At 41.3% G+C, this 17,352-nt stretch overlaps 1 pseudogene; it reads right to left on the bottom strand.

Moving 5' to 3' along the window:
* Positions 1-2,436, bottom strand: part of LOC105710849 (keratin, type II cytoskeletal 8-like) — a 32,461-nt pseudogene extending 30,025 nt beyond the window's left edge.
* Positions 2,437-17,352: the final 14,916 nt, after the last annotated feature.

The following is a 17,352-nucleotide window of genomic DNA, read 5'->3' on the forward strand; positions in this document are numbered from 1 at the left end:
TATTAAGTTGTCATTGGAGGGATTCCCATTTGCAGGTCAGTTATAAACCAACTTGGTGGTGTCTTCTTGACCCTCTAGAAGTCTTGACCCCATGGGTCATCTGAGTACATCCCCTGCCCTCCTCCTGTCTTTTGCTCCCCAACTCCCTGGTGGGATCACACTACAGCACTGATATAGGAATATATGCTTCCTGTAATATGCAAGTCTTTATTTTAACTGGATTTTGGTTTCCAAACTCTTTTCTATAGTTACACGCCCCCCCAGCCCTGCCATAGGGGAGCTAACATTTAACTTGTGATCTGGGGATAAATTACACTCTTTACCCCATTTGCCTAGGATAGGAACACTATTTATGGGCTGGAGGATTTACCCTCCATCATTCTTTTTGCATCGGGAAGATAATATAATTCCAGGGTTTGAGAGCACTCACCAACTGTCCAGTTAGGTTAACTTAGTGTCTTGGTACATTAGTTTGCTGGAGCTGCTGTAACCATATACCGCGGGCTGGGGTGCTTAGGCAACAGAAAGTTGTTGTCTCCGGTTCTGGAAGCTGAAGTCCAAGATTAAGGTGCGGCAGGCTTGGTTCCTTCTAAGGGCTGTGGGGGATGGGTCTGTTCAGGGCCTCTCTCCCTGGGCTGTAAATGGCTATCGTCTTTCTCCCTGTGACTCTCTATATCATCTTCTCTCTATGCATGTCTGTCTCTGTGTCCCAATTTTCCCTTTTTATAGGGACACACGTCATATTGGATTAAGTCAAACTTAATGACCACATTTTCACTTGATTACTTCTGTAGAGGCACCCTATCCTAGATAAGGTCACATTTGAAGGTACTGGGGATTAGGGCTCTACTGTACCCATTTTTTGGGGGATGGGGAGGGAGATACAGTTGAACCATAATGCCTGGTAACCGAAGAGACATTGGAATGGTCTCTACTGTTCGCTCCACTCATCTTCATGCTTATATCTCTATGCACTGTGGTCCATGTTGGGTTTAATATCCCTTCCTGCTTTGCCTCTGATCTGGTTAGAGACAGTCAACAAGGCAGCTCAAACAGTCAGATAGGTGCATGAGACAGCTTGCTCTAATGAGATACATTAATTTCCCCCTGGAGGCCTCATGTGTTATTTCCTTGATGTTTTAAATTTGGAGAAGCAGTGAAGACTTATGGTTGGGGGCAGGAGAATATCTTCTAGATGTTGGTAAAGCAATAGATCAACATTTTTCTAGGTTGGCAGGGGGAAAACCAAGTAAGAAAATCTGTCCAGTGGAGGCTTCCTATTCAGTAGGAGTGAGAGGGAGACTGCTGGGAGCTGTGGGAAAAGACCCCATTTCAGCTTCATAAAACTTCCCTTCTTCCCCTAGGACTAGAAGAAAGAAAGAATGCAGCCTTCTTACGTGTGCCCTCCTGGTAATCCAAATATTTATTGTTCATTATGCAGTATTTTTCTGTACTTGAGGTCTTGAGAGGATTTCTACTCCAAAGAATGATTGATTAATGATGGATTTAAAAAACATAGGTCTAGGCTGGAATGGGAAAAGCATTGAAGCTCGAAAGTGGCAAAGAAAACACGCAATCAGAGCTGGGAAAGATAGCTTCAAGCAGAGATGCAGGGGTGGTGACCGACCGCCTCTCAGGGGATTGAATTGATCAGTCATATCGCTCACCTTCGTGGACCAGGACTAACATTCTCCCATTAGAAATTCATCTGGGTTAAACTTGGCATGGCAAAAAGTCTGTATGCTGTAGAGAGTCAGGTAGACTCAAGTTGGCAATCAACGAAATGTAAAAAACCGAATTTATGAATGTTATTAGACCTGATGGTTTTGGTAAGTAAGAAATTAAGATCATTCCCATTTATCGGTAGTTAAATTAAACTTGACTGATAAATTAAGTGGTCTAATTTGTGACTGGCTTAAATAAGTGTTCAAAATACCTGGTGGGCAGGTAGAAGCATGAGACCTGCCAGTCTCTTGGCATTATGATGGCAAACTGGCAAATTGGACCACTTTGACCTGATCTAATTCATTCACCGCTGTGAAGGTCTCGTCTCAGGTTGCTGTGTATTAATAGCACTAATGCATGTTTTAACTTTTCTATTCTCAAGCCTATGCTGTTTGTTTAAGTAATAGCTTTTGTCTTGATCAAGGCATTTACGATACAGAAATACAGTTTCTCAACCTGGTTCCTTAAATAATAGATTTTTCATTAATATGGCTTCCTCAAAGTCTGGAGGTTTTATACCAACAATCAATTTGTCTTGAGAGTAGAAAATTTGAAACCATATTACCTTACTGTGAGGAATCACCACAGTAGCATTTCTTGTTTAACAGAGGTTGAGGGTGCAGAGTGGCTATCGAGTGCTCCTGTTCCATGCTGCTGATACCTCGTGTAGCCCATACTCCGTTTAACCATTACCTTGCGGCACAGACACATGGTCGTGCCCTGGGAAGCCTTAGGCTGGAGACTTGGCCTCAGCTGGAGAAGACTGGATGCTGAGCAGATTCATCAGAGTACCCAGTGTTCATGGCGGCCATCTCCATCTGCAAGGGAAGGAAAAGACACACACACAGGAAGTGCAGGAATATGACATTGTCCCTTTGTAGCCAGAGGAGAAAATGGAATCGAGGGAAAGTCCTCTAATGAGGTTATAGGTAACGTTCTTTCTAATCATCTTAGTGACTTTATTAATTTTTTTTTAAAATAAATAAAGATAGGGTCTCCCTCTGTTGCCAAGGCTGGTCTTTAACTCCTGAGCTCATACAGTCCTCTTGCACTGGCCTCCCGAGCAGCTGGGGTTACAGGTGCATGCCACCATGCCAGGCTAATTTTTTGATTTTTTAATATTTTAGAGATGATACCTCACTGTTTTGCCCAATCTTGACTCTAATTCCTTGGGTTCAAGTGATTCTCCCGCCTTGGCCTCCCAAAGTTCTAGGATTACAAGCACGAGCCATTGCACCCAGCCCTTATTGACTTTATACTCAGCTTTCTTCTTCAAGCCTCAAGATGCAATCTGAATAGGGTATTCAGTACTTCGATTTTCTGGGGCAATCACGGGTGATGCTCTTTTGGTCATACGTGGTTGATTGGCTCCTAAATTTTATATCTCACCATCAGGTATTTAATTCATCACGGATTCAGCTAAATGTACCACTTACCTAGGAGAATTTCCTATAGCCCTTCTGGGTTCTGTAATTCCAGTGTTGGCCAGGAACAAATTTATTTCTCTAGTAATGCTAAATATAGCAGCTTAATATTAAGCAACAAACATCAGAAGCAGTTTACTTTGAGATTATCAGCTGTTTATTGTGATTGGGTCAGAAACATCAGAAGTGTTTTGAGAAGTATTTTCTTGTTTGTTTGTTTGTTTGCTTGCTTCTATTCTCCGTATGCAGGCCTAGTAAGATTGCACTGCCCGGCTAAATCCTATGTTCCAAATCTCCTTCAGGGCAAAGTTTAGGAAAAAGTGTCCTGTCGACTTAGCACATCTAGATTTTATATATATTTTTTACTAGCCTCTTTTCTTTCGTGTGGTTTAGGCATCACATCTTTTCTTTTTTCTATTTAAACATTGAGACAAGAGTTAGAGATAAATGACTGTCATTATTTTAAGTGTGGTCTATCCCAGGGACATTTGCATTTTAGCAGGGAACTGAGCCTTAGACCAAAGGGATGAATTTTTAATGGTATAATTTCAGACATTAACAAATGAACTGAGAGGTAAGTTTTGGCAGCTGGGCAAACCACCTATCCCTAAAACTACTCCAGATCTATTTGCTAAGCCAGGCTGAAATTAAAATAAAAGTATTTGCAAAATTTATGATGGTACAAAAAATTATAGTGAGGGAGTCACTTAGTGGTTTAAAGTCACTTAGTGGTAACTATTAAAGCCATTATTTTCCAGGTCAGAATTTACTTTAAATGTTTAATCTCATTTCTCTCTTAAAGAGTCTCAATGTCTAGGAATTGCCCATTTAAAAAAAACTGCAATCAAGTTAATTAAAGTGCATACCTTATAATAAAACTATGTCAAAGAGACAAAAATCCACTGTTAGATTATGTTTTCCAACTAGAGATTCAGAAAATATAAGTGCCTGTCGTCCCAGATACTTGGGAGGCTGAGGCAAGAGGACCACTGAAGCCCAGGAGTTCAAGGCTGTAATGTACCGTTACTGTGCCTGTGAACAGCCACTGCACTTCAGTCTGGGCAACATAGTGATGCCCTATCTTAGAAAGAACAAAAAAAGGAAGGAAGAAAGGAAGGAAGAGAAAGAAAGAGAGAGAAAAAGAAAAGAAAGGAAGGAAGAGAAAGAGAAAAGAAAGAGAGAGAGAAAAAAAAGAAAGGAAGGAAGAAAAAGAAAGAGAAAGAAAAAAGGAAGGAAGGAAAATATGAATATCTCCACAAGTGCATAAATGCTTCCCTAATAATTTAAAAATATGTCTTTATGGTGGATTGAAGCTATAAAAAGGTTTTACCTCCAAGGCCTGGTGCCAATTTTTCCAAAAAGTCCACAAATGTTAGTTGAAATCCATATATTTGTTAAGAGGAGATATTCTTTCCAGTTGAAGTTAAGTATGTCCCAGTCCAAAGTTTTCATTCAGAGTCTTCAGGATGTATTTGCCAATGGAAACAGATGATTTTGGAAGCCTTTTGCAAATGTTAGTGTCTTGGTTTACTTAAATTAATTTCTTCCTTATGTCTGCATTTGTGAATGGACACTTCCAGTGGAAATGTAAAAAAAAAAAAGTCAATTAAAAAAAGATGATGAGACTTATATCATTCCTAAATTTAGTGCATTTATTTATTTATTTATTTATTTAGAGGTTTGCTCTGTCACCCAGGCTGGAGTGCAGTGGGGCAATCTTGGCTCACTGCAACCTCACGCCTCCTGGGTTCCAGTGATTCTCCTGCCTCAGCCTCCTGAGTAGCAGGGATTACAGGTGCCCGCCACCATGTCCAGCTAATTGTTATATTTTTTGTAGAGATGGGGTTTCACCACGTTGGCCAGGCTGGTCTAGAATTCCTAATCTCAAGTAATCCAAAGTGCTGAGATTACAGGCGTGAGCCACCATGCCCACTGATTCAGTGTTTTCTTGGTGGATTTATTGCAATGACCAGGCATCCCAGCAATGTGATGTGTGACTTTGGATTTTATCTAATAAACAACTACTGAGTACCTACCATGTGTCTAGCATTCAAGCCAAATAGTGGGGACAAAGAAAAAACACCAGAATATCTCCCCTTTCAAACGTACCGTCCAGTGGAGGGGAGAGGCAAGTAAATACACAGCAGACACGTGATAGATGTGATTTAGATAAGGGGGTCTGGGGACTGACCACCCCATAGGCTGAGATCAGAGGCAGCCTTCATACATGTCTAGATGTCCTCTTCTCTAGCAGACATTAAGTTCCATAAAGACAGGGACATGTCTTTTCACTTCTGGTACATAGGAGTTGCTCAAATAACATCTATTGACTTAGTGGACAGCTATGTGAATTAATAAACGTCAGGTTCTGGGATTACAGTGGTGAGAAAAACTGACATAGCTTCTGCTCTCATGAGCCCCAATGGATGACTGGCATTTAACAAACAAATAATTGATGGAAATTGTCTTATGCATTCGGACAAAAAGTACAGGGTACTATGAATGAGGACCACAGGCAAATTGATTTAGTTGTGGATTCAGGAATGGAATGTCTGATTCAGGCATATTTTAGTTGGGATTGGGAGGATGTGTAGGAATGAATAGGTACCAGTGGAAAGCTGAGTCTGCCGGGTTGAGGGACAGCATGGTCAAAAATGACAAAATGCACAGCAGGTTGGTAGAATTTAGGACAAAAAGAAGGCCTGAGGAGTGGTGTTCTGTGCTGCACCTATGCGTAGATGCACTTATTCGGTCGTATGAATGCACTGGTTCATTCAAACTTCAACTCTGGTGGCTGTCAGTCACTGTAATTAAACATTCACACTTTGGGGCTGGTGAGCTAGAATTATATCAGAAAAGCTATACCCTATGGGAAGCCAATGTGGTGTACTTCAGCCATCAATATATTAGCCCGGGCAATAGAGTGAGACCTTGTCTCTACAAAAAATAAAAAAATTAGCTGGACATGTGGCCCATGCCTAGAGTCCCAGCTACTTGGGAGACTGTGGCAGGAGGATTGCTTGAGCCCATGGGTTTAAAGCTGCAGTGAGCTGTGATAGAACTACTGCACTCCTGCCTGTCTTCAAAAAACACCTTAGTCAGGACCTGAGTTCTGCTATTGAGCCAAGTAAACAGCAGGAATGGGTTTTACTGGGAAATGAGTAGCTTTTTAATTAGCATGATGGATGTTAGAAACAGGTTCGTTGGTAAAATTAGTTATGTGGATTGGCTAAAATACTTTAGATGCCCTTCACACTTATGAGAATAGGTTATAGAATCCAATAAAGCCTAGGCTTTATCATTAGGAATCCTATCCTAAAGTTTGAGTTCCTACATCATTCTCTAAGGCCCCATCCCTTAAGAGGATTTCTGGTTGTCTGGTGCCAACAGGGTGACAGCAGGCTGCCTTTGAAATGTTCCTGTGTCAGCCCTTAATGGATGTTTCAAGCAGTGAGGTCAGAGTATCTAGAAGGATGGAGAGCTAGGTCCTCAGCAAGCTTACACAATAGACCGTCCACACTGTTCTTCTGCATGCTGTTTTGGGCTAAATTGTCTCCCTCCTTCAAATTTATATATTGAAGTCCTAACCTCAAGGAACTCAGAATGTGCCTGTATTAAGAGATCAGGCCTTTAAAAGGTAATTAAGGCAAAGTGAGGTCATACCCAAATAAACAATGGGACTGATGTCCTCGTAAGAAGAGATTAGGACGCAGAGACAACCCTGTGAGGACACAGAGAAGGTGGCCATCCCCCAGACAAGGAGAGCGGACTCAGAGTGAATTCAAGCCTGCTGCCACCTTAATCTCAGACTTCCAGCCTCCAGAGGAGTGGGAAAATAAATTTCTGTTGTTGAAGCCACCCAGTCTGTGTTATTTTGTGATGGTAGTCCCTGTAAAGCAATATACTTGCTAATAAAAATTATGTAATAAATAACCACATATATGGTAGATTGTGGCCTCAACTTACTTTCATTTTAGTCTAGGAGTGAGGCTGCAGGTAATAGCTAAAATTATTCACCTTAAAAATTTTTAGTGGCTTCTGTTATGTGTCAAAAAGAACATGAGGATTTACACTAAAAACATGGGTGAGATAGGTTCACAATAAAAGTGCTAGAAAAATAACCACTTGGCTGAGCGCGGTGGCTCATGCCTGTAATCCCAGCATTTTGGAGGCTGAGGCAGGCAGATCACCTGAGGTCAGGAGTTCGAGACCAGGCTGGGAACATAGTGAAACCCCATCTCTACTAAAAATACGAAAAATTAGCCAGGCGTGGTGGTGCATGCCTGTAATCCCAGCTACTCAGGAGGCTGAGGCAGGAGAATTGCTTGAACATGGGAGGCAGAGGTTGCAAAGAGCCAAGATAGCGCCATTGCACTCCAGGTTAGGCAACAAGAGCAAAACTCGGTCTCAAAAAAAAAAAAAAAAAAAGAGTGGCCTGCAGTGTGAAATGCTGCTGAGCAGCCAAGTGAAGTAAAGGCCATCATTCATTGGAATTTAACAATAAAGCAATTCATGATCTCAGTAAGACATTCGTGACTGAGCAGTAGTGTGGAAGATGGAGAAGTAAAGACAGCTTATGTGAACAGCTCCGTCACGCAGGCTGGAGTGTAGTGGTGTGACAAAAGCTCACTGCAGTCTCCAACTCCTGGGCTCAAACAGTCCTCCCACATTAGCCTCCCCAATAGCTGGGATTGCAGGCGTGTGCCACCACAATCAGTTAATTTATTTAATTACTTTTGTAGAGATGGGGTCTTGCTGTGTTGCCCAATCTGCTCTTGAACTCCTGGCCTCAAGCGATCCTCCCATCTTGGCCCAGCAAAATGCTGAGATTACAGGTGTGAGCCACCAGGCCTGGCTTGGACGACTGTTTTGAGATGCTTGGTTGTGAAGGAGAGGAGAGAGATAGGGCAGTAGCTGAAGAAGAAGGTGAGGTCAAGGGCAGTTTTTGTATTTTGGTGGTGGAAGATACTCAAGCATACGTAAATTTGGCATATAGAAATGCTCAAGAAACACTTACAAACGAAGGAAGGAAGGAAAGAAGGAAGGAAGGAGTGAGTTGAGAGTTGAAGGATGAGTAGGAATTAGATGGGAGAATGAGGCCAGAACAGACTTTCCAGGGACCTGCCACACAGGAATGAAGTTACAGAAGTCTGACAGGATGTGGGTAACTCCATTCACCAAAGCTGTTCACTTACTTTTTTCCCTTTTGCCACACATTTTGGTGCCCCAAACATGTTTATTATAAACCTGACAAGTACAACGTGTTTGTAATAGAAATAACTCACAAAACAGTAACATTCAACGTTTTCAGTTGTAACCTTAGATCCTAATAACAGCTAGAAACACTTTAATATTTGTAACCAACATTTGCCCATACATTCAGAGTCTACAAATAAGTCTTTGCATATGTTATCTTATTTACCCCATGCAACAAATAGGGAAAAAGGAATAAGAAGCATCTTAGTTTGTCTCCCCTAAAGTAGAACCTGAAACAAGAGGCCAAGGTGGGAAGATCACTTGAGCCTGGGGCTTCAAGTCTGTAGTGAGCCGTGCTTGCACCACTACAGCCTGGGTGATAGAACTCACTTGGGTCTGGGTGACAGAACAAGACCCTTGGGTGTCAGTAGTTCATTCTCTTGGGAATTGATCCAAAGAATTATAAGTGAGGAAGTACAGAATAGAACAGTACAGGGAAAAAAGGCCACTGTAAAACCACGTCAGAATTGAGAACTGGGAGGCAGGACATTTGTCCCAGGATTTCTGTCCTGCATTGGTTCTAGGTTGCCCAGGGAGGGGTCACCATTTCCCCTACAGGGGGAATTGGCTGTGCTTGTGCATGAATTGAGTAGCCTCCAAAACCATCAGAGAAAGCCAGGAGGCAGAGAAGCCACAGACACCAGCGCTATGTCCAAGGATGGACACCCTTTTTTTTTTCAAGTTAGGGTCTGACACTTTTACTCAGGCTGGAGTGCTGTGGTGTGATCATGGCTCACTGCAGCCTTCAACTCCTGGGCTCAAGGGATCTCCCCACTCAGCCTCTAAACTAGGTGGGACTACAGGTGTGAACCAGCATGCCTGGCTATTTCTTTTTTTAGATGGGGGCGGGTCTCACTATATTGTCCACGCTGGTCTTGAACTCTTGGCCTCAAGCTATACTTCCACCTCTGTCTCTTAAAATGTTGGGATTACAGATGTGAGCCACCATGCCAGGCTCAAGGTAGGACACTTTTAAACAAGTCGAGAACTGTCCATCACAGCTGCACTGAAGTCAGTTAAACCACAGGAGTTTGGCATGACAAACATCTGCTCTAAGGCCCGCTATCCTTGTCCTTACCTTCAAGCGGAGGAGGAATGCTCAGAAAGTATTGTGATTTTGCCAAGCACACATGAGAAGGCAGGGTTCAAATTTTGGTGGCTCTCACTCCAAATGCTGTGTTATCTCAGAGCTATCACATAACTTACAAGGTCAACACACTTTACCACATTTAATAAGGTTGTCAACTCTGTGGACAGTCCCCTAGAAACATCACAGATAGTGTGATATTTAGATGTCACTTCCTATCAGAACATATAACATGTGGATTCTGAAGACAGCTTCTACTAGCATTTTGGGGAAATACGTTTGTGAGTATGAAAACATGTTTCTCTCCTTTCACTTTAATTCTCCTTTGAAAAGGCCTAGAGATTCCTGATTGCCTCACTTCAGCCCAAGACTGCAGAGTGAGAAAGCTCTTTTTTGAGACCCACGAGTCTGCTGAGAGTCCGTTGCCAAAGGCATCATTTCATTTGCCCAGCTCCTTGACGATGTCTCAGAAAAAGTCTGACTTCCCAGAGATATCCTGCCCGATTCCCAGTGTGAAGGGGTTTCTAGCTCTATAACAAACTGCTGAACCTATTTCTAAAGCCGACTGGGTTTGCATACTAAGAATCCTTTGGGATTTTGTTAGAGCTAGCTGTCCTGAGCATGTGCAATCGTTGCTATTCCAAATGAAAGAACTAGTTTGTTTGCGTTTTAATTATCTCTTCTTACAAGATCTACCCAGCAGTATTGCTCCACACGGCTTGAAAGAATTTAATTAAACCAAAAAAAGGGGCTTTGCTTTTGTTGTTGTTGTTGTTGTCGTTGTTAGCTGCTGGAATGAAATCAGACTCTGGTAGTGCCAGTGCGTGGAGATTTTTTTTTTCATGTTCTTATGGAAAAATTGCTATTAATACTAAGAACACAAGCACTTGGGAGCACAATGCGTATTTTTTGACCATGTAGAGGGAGTCTCTTTTTGCAACTCGCTAGCAGAATACAAATTCCAAGAGATGAACATCTTTGGTTTCCATGGAAGGAACCAGAACTCTGTCTGCTGATTGAAACAGAATTAGAGTTGAAGTGGGGAACTTCAGTGTATTTTTAGTTCTGCAGAAAGGCCACATGGAAATAACAGAGGATGGGTGCAATAGCTTGGAATATCAGCTGAGGAAATGCCTTTGGGATCTTCTGATTCAGTTGTTCCAAGGTACAAGGGAGCAAAGAAACTGACCAGAAGGGACTCAGTGGCCAAGATATGTTTCTCAGCCAACAGTGGCATGAGACTTCATTATAACAAATAAACATACCACTTTCTTCACAAAGGTAATACTGGTTTATTTTAGAAAATAAATGAGAACACATGGACACAGGGAAGGCAACATCACACACCAGGACCGGCCGGCGGGTGGGAGCTAGGGGAGGGAGAGCATCAGGAAAAATACCTAATGTAGATGATGGGTTGATGGGTGCAGCAAACCACCATGGCACGTGTATATCTATATAACAAAACTGCACATTCTGCACATGTACCCCAAAACTTAAAGTATAATTTTAAAAAATAACACCAACAAAAAAGAAAATACAGATAAGCCACACATGAAGTTTCCTCAAATGCTCCTATTAAGTCATCTGAGTACCTAAGGTCTGACTGTCAGGACATTTCTCTTTTTGTGTCATCTTCTATCTCTTGTTCTAGCATTTTCTGAACCATAGCAGAGGAAGAGAGAGTAGATGAAAATCAAAGCAGATTCTGAGGCTTATTAGCAGTTTAGATAAAATGCTGGCTACAGGGGAGAGGTGAAGAGAGAAAGTCTTGATTCTTAAGACACGATCCAACATAACATGCCTTTATTTAATACATTCTGGGGGCAGCCCACCATCAGGATCTTTGCAGGCATATTTAAAAAAATTGTATCAGCTTGCCTTCATAGCACTTACAATCTATTTGGCTAAATTGGCAAAGCTCTGCCTATTTTAAAACTATTGATTTGAGATATTTTTCATATTTGAGAAACAGAAGACACTCAGTGAGACAGAAAAGTTAGACTTTCTTTCAGTTTCAAATTCTACATAGTAAAGGTTTGAGTGGTATGTAAAAGCCAAAAAAAAAAAAAAAAAAAAAAGGACGATCATTGCTCTGGGGTATTTCTCTTAGTCAGTCACTTATTTCTTATGAGATTCTCTTTTGTATCACCTCATTTGAGATGCCAAGATGTCAGCAGTCATTTCTTTACTACAATAGATTTTTTTTTTTTGCATTGAGGAAATGTATCTGTAGGTCACTTAGTATGAAGGCTTTGAGTTGATAAAGAGGTATTTGATATGTTCATTAATTAATTTATCCCTTCATTCACTGGATATTTATTGAGTATCTACAATGTTTTCTGTGCCAGGTGCTTAGTAGAAAACAGCAACAAAACACTGCTCTTATGGAATGTGTAGTTTATGACTGAGTCTCCACGTGGGTATAGAACAACTGAGAAATTACTTAAACCTTTTTTTATTTTTGAGACAGAGTCTTGTTCTGTCAATCAGGCTTGAGTGCAGTGGCTCCATCTCGGCTCACTGCAACCTCCACCTCCCAGGTTCAAGTGATTCTTCTGCCTCAGCTTCCTGAGTAACTGGGACTACAGGTGCACGCCACCACACCCAGCTAATTTTTCTATTTTTAGTAGAGATGGGGTTTCACCATACTGTCAGGCTGGTCTTGAACTCCTGACCTCTTAATCCATCCACCGTGGCCTCCCAAAGTGCTGGGATTACAGGCGTGAGCCACCACATCCAGCCTTAAACCTTTTAATAACTGTTCATACATGATGCTCTTTGAAGAATACTTTCAGGACCTTTCCTTAAAAACATCTTTTTCTTGTGCCTGTAGGCTGCCCCAAATTCCATCGGCTTTGCTCCTTGAAAAGTTTATAAACATCTTTGGGACAGACAACCATGTAAGAATTAGCAGCTGCTAGGAAATCACTAAGAACCCAGTAGGTTCTTTGCAACCGGGAATGTGGTTCTGGACCAATCAGGTGCTCAGAAGGGAAGGTGATGCCACGTGGCTGTGATGGTAAGGAGATGGAGTCTTAGCACCAAGGCAGTGAATGGGGAGGACAGACTGAGGCACAGTATGAAGATGGCGGCCAGAAGGCACGGAGCAGAGGGAGAAGGGAGACAGGACATAAGGAGGAGGAAAACAGAGATAAACTCAAATACGTTCTCAGCTTTGTTGTTGACTGTCCTTGATTTCCCAATGCTTTTTGGCCAGACAACTCAGCCATTGATTGCCTAGAGGCAGAAAGGTTTGCTGCAGATCACTTAAAAGAAACCCCAGCCGACCGGTTGATCTAACGTTACATTTGAAAGAAGAATGTGGCCGAGCTATTGCTGCACACGACAAAATAACTTCTGCCTTGTTCTCGAAAGAAATGTTAAAGCATCGGCCCATTTTGCCTTTTTCTGGCGTGATCATATTTGGATATTTAGCTCCGACTAATTTACTTACAATCTCAGCATTACATTCTCGCTTGGGCAGGGACGGCACAGTCTGAAAGTATAAAATATAGTCTCTTGAATAGACTTTTCTACACCTAGAAAGGGCAATCCCATGCGTCTTCTAAAAAGTCTCATAAGCCAAACGTGGATCTTCAAATCACTACCCCACTTTCCAAATTTGAAGCTAGACAATTATTTTTCTAACAGATTGTGCACACACCCCTGGAAGCAGGGGTTTATAATTGAAATGTTGACACAACCTTAAAGCATCGTAGCACGAGTAGTGTTGTTCTAATAAATCTCGTCCCTAATCCTCAGAGAGAACCTAAAGAAGAGATTCACTTTCTATATCAGGTTTCACTTACTGAAAGGCTTCTGAAGATAAAGCCCATAAACTATGAAGGGACAGATACAATGTGGGCTAAGGGGTTAAAGGGCTAGAGAAAGCTCCGTAATTCTCAGAAATGGGAAACAGATGTTGTTTGACATTTTGAAGCACAGTTTCCTTCTCCCTTACGCACTTTTCTGCTATCATGGTTTTCAAAGCAAAGATGTATTACTGTAAATGAGTATTGCTCGGCAGTGAGTTTTCTGCTTAGAGAACAGAGGAACCTAATATTAAGACTAATTTTTATTTAATATAGTGTCTTTTCACGTAACAGAATCACAAATTGCATTTGAACACCAAGCGGTGTTGGTACAGTTTATCATGAAACACGGGGAATTAAAATCACACCTTATAAAAATGAGTAAATATAATTGGGAAGAAACATTGCTGGAACCTGGAACTTTGCTACATATTAATTTTTGTTGCTAGAGGGACGGCTCAGATTTGCACTGACTTCTGGTAACCTCCATACAGATAAACACCTGCAGCTTCACACCTGCAGGTGCGTGGGTGAATCAGGACTTTGTATTCAGCTTCAAGGAAAAGGTGAGAGAAGAATCTTGGTAATAATAAATTATTAGTGCAGGGAACAGAGCACCCTTGGAGGCAAGATCCAAAATGAATCAGTGAGCAGATAAAGCCCCAGGTGACCAATAGGCTCCTCCAAATGGTAGCTGCGAGATCCTTTTACTGCAGAGAGACTGCATGGTGGGAGGGTCCAAACCAAGGAGAGCCATTTAATGAGCAGAAGAAACAGTGACAGTGGCGGCAATTTACAAGCTGTGCAAAGCAAACCTCCTTTCTATTTAATGTGTATCTCTGCTACCAGGAGTGATATCTATTTCAGCTGACTGGGACATACAGCATGGACAACGGTTAGGTGGACTCTTTCCGTGGGTTGGGGGAAAGTCAGTCGATTCAAGGGAGGTGTTGGATCAGAGAGAGTTAAGGAGGTGGACTGAGCTGCGTAGAGCACTGGCTTAAGGTGGATGTTTGCTTGTGGCTACGTGACACCATATTTATATTAAAGTTGTGGACGTTATGTGTCTTTTAAAGTCCAGTGGGTGAAACTATGTTTACTCTACAATAGTTCATATTTAGGGGACTAAAATCATAAGCAAAAAGCAACAGTATAAGCTCTGGTATTCATCTTTTAGATAAAGGTAACTAGCTATTTGATTAAAGCAGGTAGATTCTTTTTTTTTTTAATTTCAACTTTTGTTATAGATTAAAGGTACCATGTGCAGGGTTGTTACATGGGCAAATTGCATGATGCTGAGGTTTGGGGTTCAAACAACCCTGTCACCCAGGTGGTGAGCATAGAACCCAACAGATGGTTCTCAGCCCCTTCACCCCTATCCAGTGACCCCCAATGTCTATTGTTCCCATCTTGATGTCTATATGTACTCAGTGTTCAGCTCCCACTTATAAGTGAGAACATGCTGTGTTTGGTTTCCTGTTTATGCATTAGGTTACTTAGGATAATGGCACCCAGCTCCATCCACGTTTCAAAAAGGGAATGGTTTTGTTCTTTTTTATGGATACATATATTGCGTACCATATATGTAACCACACTTTCTTTATCCAGTCCACTGTTGCTGGGGATTTAGGTTGATTTTATGTCTTTGCTAATGTGAATAGTGCTGCAATTAACATACAGAGGCATATGTGTTTTTCATAGAATGGATTATTTTCCTTTAGGTATATAACCAGTACTGGGCTCGGTGGATTGAATGGCAATTCTATTTTAGGTTCTTTGAGAAATCCCCAAACTGTAAAGCAGGTGGATTATTTTTTTAAAGAAAAAAGAATGGCTTCATTTTGGGGAATGGGGCAAGATGCCAAATTTTCATGTGCTCTTCCCACTGTCAATGAAATAAAGCCACATCCAAATACTGAAGCCTCCTTCCTGAAAAATTCCCAGTGGCCCCAGTCGCCCCACAGCTGGTCTTTCCTGTATTATTATTGCTATTACCCACTCAATGATCAGGATATTGTCAAAACCAAGTGTGAAACAAAATCAAAACAAAAAAGAAAGAGAAAGAAATGAAAAGCATCTCCCCTAAATAGTGAGTAAAACAGGTAAAGAGTCAAATAATGTTAACAGTCCAAGGTAAATGCTTGTAATTTATCTCAGAGAAGATGATTTGAATAAATTACCAGCCAACACTCAAAATGTAAGTGTTAGAAGTCCACATACACAAATACTTCCAAGGCCATTTTTATAGTTTTATAATAGTTAAATCAGAAGTGATGAAAGTCCCTTGGAGAGGCTGAAGCTCTGATGTAATTTTGCTTCGCTGTGGCATTGTCTTTAAAGCCTCCTCCCCCTGCCCGTTTTTTTTGGTTTTCTTCTGTTTTATGCAATCATTTTTGGCTTTTGGGCCTATGAGACTGTCTTCTATGCAACTTATCTGAATACTTAGTGAATTCTGGACATTGGGATTTGTCTGATATTCTGTTTGTTCTTCCAGAGCTAGGTCTTTGTGGAACATAAAGTCAGACTTGGTCAGTTTTTCCAACCCTTTTCTTTCACTGGTTACATTTAAGCTGACTTACAGACTCCACTGCAGGCGGAGCTGTTTTCACGGACACCTTGAGTTCACCTACTTAACATTTTGTTAAAACAAAACTAAGAAATCCTTAAAATGAGAAGGTATTGTTGAGAGCAGTCACATGTATGACAGAAAGAATTAAAGACACCTTTTCCCCATGCCCTCTTCTAATTCCACTACCCAAGAGCACTGAATTTATATCCAACTATATTTGAAATGGAAGCCAAATTTAAAACGAATATTGTGTGTAACATGTATGACAACATGTCTCTGTGGAAAGAATATTTATTGCAACATTATGTTTATTTCACTGAAATGACAGCGTGTTGCTACCAAAACTTCCCAAATGCAACAATAAGCTCATGGAGGCTCTTCATGATCTTTTCACTTATTTTAATTGATTCTTTTTCCTACTTTTATAAGTCTGGGTAAATCAACCATCCTGGTGTCAGAGTCTCCAGTTTTCAAGTGAACTAGAAAAATCACTGGAGTCCTTTCACCCTCTGCTCTTCTGAGCTATACGGTAACCGTATTAGAGGCAGTAACTGTTAATTCTATGTTTCGGAATTGTTATCACCTGTCTCAGTGCCTTGTATGCAAGTCAACATCAATAAATATAATGCCAATGATGTTTGCAGCAAAGTGGATCTTTAGTAAATATAGAAAATGTAATACATGTAAGGCTCCCATTTAGGCCAGACATATCATGGAAACCTATGGCTTAGAAAGGCAAGCCAACACCTACTGGATATTTGGACTCACTGCTTGCATTTTTCAAGGCAATCACCGAACACCTTTGTCAGGAGTTAATGTGCAATGGCCACACTTGCATCAGGGCCCCAGGCAGAGCCAACAGATAAAGGAATAACATTCCAATTTTTGTAGAAGGAAAACGAAAGCCTTTGTCTTTATGGCATGAAAACGTATGTATCCTGAGAATTCTACAAGATGATAATATGAAAATTCCTAAAATAGTGGGTTATTCCATGGTCTGTCTTCACATGATTATCATTGTCATCAGATTTCTGTTTGTTGCCAGGGTTTTGGTTCAAGCTGGTAATGCTGCCTTGGGCATTCCTGTGTCCTAATGAGAGTAATGTAACATGGAAGCTCTTACTACCCAAGGGGCAAATGCCACCTATGCAGGGGTCACTCTTGGGCAAGCTTGGAGGGGACAGGCAAGCAACTGAGATGAGATTCGCAGCTGGAAGAGAATCTAGGGGCTGATATCTTGCAATGCTGACTAAGAAAATCTAAAACCACAAAAAGCATAGGTTGGTATTATTGTTACTTCTTTAATAAGGCCATGGACTATTGTCTATTCTTTTATGTACAGATATCAATGACTCATGAGAGTGCCTTCCAAAGCTATGAATGAGTAATACATTTGTATACACTTACCTGAGGATTTGGCATCCTCATGGAGGTGGATCTCTGATTATCTGTCTCCTGTAAATGTAAGACTTGTTG

The sequence above is a fragment of the Aotus nancymaae genome, unplaced genomic scaffold (genome assembly GCF_030222135.1).
Source record: "Aotus nancymaae isolate 86718 unplaced genomic scaffold, 86718_ANA_hifiasm-v0.15.2.pri h1tg000083l, whole genome shotgun sequence".
In the NCBI taxonomy this organism is placed as follows: Eukaryota; Metazoa; Chordata; class Mammalia; order Primates; family Aotidae; genus Aotus; species Aotus nancymaae.